Source organism: Coptis chinensis, chromosome 5, assembly GCF_015680905.1.
Source record: "Coptis chinensis isolate HL-2020 chromosome 5, ASM1568090v1, whole genome shotgun sequence".
Lineage (NCBI taxonomy): Eukaryota > Viridiplantae > Streptophyta > Magnoliopsida > Ranunculales > Ranunculaceae > Coptis > Coptis chinensis.
In genome coordinates, this window is record NC_141460.1 from 64,353,753 (window position 1) to 64,358,881 (window position 5,129).

Sequence of the window (5,129 nt, forward strand, 5' to 3'; positions counted from 1 at the left end):
GAGATCTAAGCAAAGCACATACGCGCAGCCCTGGTAAGTAGTATAACTGTTTACTCCACTGCCAGACGCGTCCCCTATTAAAATCAATGCCTGCTAATAGCAGAAACATAACCAAAGGCCATTCTTTGGTATGTCGTTTTACTAGATCTTGCACCAAAAAACCCTAGGATCTTAGGTGAACATGAAAAGAATGACAAGTCCAAAGCAAGATTACTATCATTTCATATTTCAACAATGTGACACCATGTGAAATACATTGTCTGAATTACTGAACATAAAGCTAAGTTGCTACATATCAACAACTTGCACTTACAAAAGAGTCCTAACATAACATTTTTTGACTACAAAGAGATTTCCAATCTAACTTTCTGACTTTAGTTGTATATCTAACTCTTTGTTCTTTATCTCCTTCCTACAAAACAAAAAAATTGAATAAACAGATCAGTCAAGCAAAGTTAAATCAAACTGCTTTATTAAGGTCTGACAGAAAAACTAACCTCTCCACTTGCTTCCTCATGTTCACCATCTTCCGCCACCACCATTTGCCTATTTACCCCCCCAATAAAAACACATGAATCAGTATAAATACTACCACATATGTCAAATCCAACACCAAATCTAGAAACCTCATTGATTGGAAAACTCTTGAACTTAAGTCATGATCAACTCTCAAAAGAACAAAGAAAGACAAATGCCAATAAACACTCCCCGCATCATCTCAACTAACACAAACTGAAAAGTAAAGGAAAACCCGCATCATCTCAAATGCCAATAAACACTCCCCGCATCATCTCAACTAACACAAACTGAAAAGTAAAACAAAACCGCGCGATCATCTCAAATGCCAATAAACACTCCCATCATCTCATCTCAACTAACACAAACTGAAAAGTAAAAAAAAAACCCGCGATCATCTCAAATGCCAATAAACACTCCCCGCATCATCTCAACTAACACAAACTGAAAAGTAAAGCAAAACCCGCATCATCTCAAATGCCAATAAACACTCCCCACATCATCTCAACTAACACAAACAAACCATTTCTATTTCCAACACTCGTCCCAACACAAGATAAAAGGAGGTAAACTAACCAAACTAACCACTAAACCCTAAACTAACCAAACTCAACATACCTAAATCCTATGCTCCTTCACGATATCGTCCGCCAATGAACTTGCACCGGGTCAAATTGTATGCCTCCATGAACTCGTTCTGTGCATCGTCTGGAATCGCAGTCCCACCCAATTGCAGGCCTTGATTGAGCAAGCGAGAAATTTCATCGACGACGGGGTGCTGTCAAAATTAAAACGAAAAACTACATTAGTATATACATTTACATTTATAAAATACCAAAACAAAACAAAACAAAAATTAACGTTGTAAGATATTAACTCACCAGATTATGATATGGAAGACTCTGTAGGGAGTAGTGACTAAGATGATCAGGGTTTATCATTCGAATATGACTATTGTTTTCGTACCAACTCATGTATCTACTAACACACTCCCATGGATAAGACAGAATGGGTCCTCGTTGTTCAAGTTGAATCAAGTGATTCTGCCAATTACTCTAGTAGGAAGACGCAATATTAAATTTCACATCATACCCGCGTCCGGAAGTAGTTCGCGTCGAGGTCTTTGGTTTTGGGGGATCTGAGGGTACAAACTGCATATGACCCAACTGACGGACAACCCTCGCAACATTGTCCTGCTCGACATTATCAAGAAAGCATATAAATCCCTCGAAAAATGCTATTTCATCCACCGGCCGTGTAGCTCGGACTTCAACATAGGGATACCATTCAACCTGTCAAATAGCATATGATCGAGGAAATTAATCATTAACCACATACTAATAATATCAATTAATAAATAAAACTATTTACATACAAAAATGCTTACATCGGTACAAGTCATATTATCAATGGTGGCTCGGGTATGCTTCAATGCAGCTGTTGTGCTAGCATAAAAAGACTGAGTAACTGAGTACCTATGAGCATGGGACATGCTCAAATGATAGTCCTCATTTGGGTATGGCCTGAACACTGGGAAGTACTCATAAATCCATGCCTACATTAATATAGACACCGAGTTAATATTGTAATAGATAGATAAAATTGACATTGAAAAGAAAAACAAAAAGCTAATACACGTAGGAGAGTGAAATAGCACGAAACACCCTTCACCTTGGCACTTGTGGCAGTCCCAAGACCCCCCGTACAAGTAAGCCGGTAAGGTCGCACCCCACGCGTAGTCTCGATCTCGGCAAATTTCGCGCGATCTCGGATAACAAACGGAACTGCAGTTCTAGGCGATGTCGGTGAAGCGGTACATCCAAAGAAAAATAACAGATAAGCTCTCACAAAGAAACTGCACCTCTTTTTGGGTTAACGCCTTCTTCACAAAAAAACCCCATTTTCATCACGTAAATCTTCATCTCATTTTACCTTCCCAAAGAAATCGCTTCATCAAGAAATCCATCCTAACTTTGGAAGTGAACTTATTGGATTTCATCTCCGCATCTATCTTATCCATGGGTATGCCAAGATTTTTGTGGAGGCATCTTTTTGTCTGTTCCAAGGTCAAATCAGTGTCCCCAGTCACTGCTTTGCCTCTGATTGGAACTCCTAAGAGTTGGGAAACATCGTCCAACGTGATTGTCATCTCGCCCCACGGCATATGAAACGTGTTGGTCTCTGGATGCCACCTCTCCACAAATGCAGAGACCAACACAGGATCTTGATGCCTGTATACACCTAAGACCAGAGCACATAAGCCGGTCCTTTGAAGCTCCACGTGAAAAGTAGAACAGTCTGAACACTCTCCGATGATATCCCATTGTACCAATTTGTTTAGGTGCCCATGGCACTTTAACACCCCTCGCTCCGCCTAAAACAACAAAAACTTAGTATTAATATATGCACAAGTTTCGTAATACAAAATTTAAATACTAATAGACACTATATGATAATATTACCTGCCCCTCCCAAACATCGCGAGCCACGTGCACTACATAGTCATACAATAGATGTGACACACAAGGGCCACCTCCATAAACACCTCTCTTGAACTCCAAGTTCATTGTTAGACTTTCTCACAATATTCACTGGAGGTACAGGTACATGGACTTCCTCGTCATCCTCGTCATCCTCCTCCTCCTCCGCGTCCTCTTCCTCCTCGTCAGTCTCCTCTTCTGCATCATCAACACCCTCTTCTTCACTATCAGCATGACTTAGAACTACACTCTTCCCACGATCCATATTTACGTCATCGTCATCTACATCTACATCTAAATCTAAATCTAAATCTACATCTACATCTACATCTACATCACATCACTCAACTGTCCCCTTTCTTCTCTTTTGATTTCCTAACTCTACACCACTTACAACATTACTGGGATCATCCGCTTTCCGATCCCCTCTACAAACTGATGCCAAAGTGGTTGTTCTCCTTCCTCTCTTTTTCTCAGGCTCCTCATCGCGACCTGAACTACTACTCGCCCCACCTAACAACTTCTTAGCACCCGTGAAAACACTTTTTGCTGCATTCTTCACATTCACATTCTTTGTTCGAGGCATTGCTACAAAATAAATAGGAGTTAAAAATAAGACATTCAACTAATTCAAATTGTTGCAATACCAACGTGAAAAAACAAAGAACGAAATAAGGCGGTGTGCATGCCAATCTATATCTAAGGTGTGCATGCTAACTAGGCAAACTATACTCCTCTATTAAATCCCCCTCCACACACTAACAAAACCCAATCTAATTCAAGCATGCAAAAATCGACTAGGAAAACTTTATGAGAACGACTCATGTAAAACTTTAAAGTCACCATGGAGATAATGAACATCGAAAAAAAAGCACATTTGTAAAACGAAAATAGTCGACGCGGCATAAGAGAAAGACAATATAAGAGCTGAAGCTCGATGGGGAAAATGAAAGGGCCATAATCTCACGAGTGGAGGAACGAAGAAAGACCAACATCAAAGGGGAACAACTGTCGATACTCGATCTTAAGTCTCTAACTCAAAAACTAAATTGATTTATCAGTATACATTATTTTTATTTTTATTATTTTTGGGTAAATTTTACCAGTATACATGAGTATGTACTGTTTTGCTATTGATGTTGTTCCAAAGGATGTGTAAGCTAATAAATCAAAGGAACACTTATATGAAGCTCAACAGCATAGAGTTGCTCATGACTTTTGGCGAGGATGATCTACACATCGTGGTCTCGTGGAGATCGTCGTAGCAAAAACTTATTACTTACCTTGTTTTGACCTGATAGGTGTCAGTACTATTAACATGAATTATATAAGAATTATCTGTACTTATATTATATATTTTTCTTGTAATAAAAGAATAGATTGGATGACATGGATTCTATAATAAAATATACCATCTTGGCATATTCCATATTCCAATCATTAACGACTTTCATAGAGTTCAACCACCAGTAACATAACTAGTTCAGAACTTCAAATAAGTGAGAGCAAACGTAAGAGTCAATTGAAGCTCCGCATATCATTGTTTATTATATTTTTCTTAATAATCAGAAATTAGATGTTACTTGGGTTGTGACAAACCGGCCTCCGTCCACATTACATCCTTTCTTGTGAAGTGTGACTGGAACACTACTAACAAAGTTCCCCAGGGAAAATGCAACATGAAAGCCCTATAACTTAATGGAGACTATGGGCACCCTGTAAAGGGATTATGGGGATGGATGTGGATCTTACTTTAACGATCTATATATATCCGCTATACTTGCGAAAATATAAATTTTGTTATACTTTCGAAATCTTGTGAAACTTGTGTTAGATGGATGACCACTAGCTAGGTTCAGCTTTATTTTGGTTTTCATGCATTCTTAACTTCATTTTAAGAATGGGTGATATCAACAGGGAAAGTACAAAATGGGTGTCTAGAATTCAAAGGAATTGAATCAAACATAACATTATATATATATATATTAAAAAAAAAAAAAAAAAAAAAAAAAAAAAGAAAGATAGAAAGATAGAACAGTTACCTGAAATGAGCTATATATTTATTTTGAATCAAGCAAAAGCGATACTCGGTCGATATGGCCTCAAATAAAAATCTAGTGATATCAACGGGAG

General features: G+C 38.3%; 1 long non-coding RNA gene across 1 annotated transcript; it reads right to left on the minus strand.

The window, feature by feature from the left end:
* Positions 1–203: 203 nt before the first annotated feature.
* Positions 204–2,066, minus strand: LOC147498328 (uncharacterized). The gene is made up of 5 exons (XR_015194275.1): positions 1,904–2,066; positions 1,398–1,808; positions 1,135–1,294; positions 498–546; positions 204–412 (listed from the first exon to the last, which is right to left on the minus strand). It is a non-coding gene; the product is annotated as an uncharacterized LOC147498328 (long non-coding RNA).
* Positions 2,067–5,129: the final 3,063 nt, after the last annotated feature.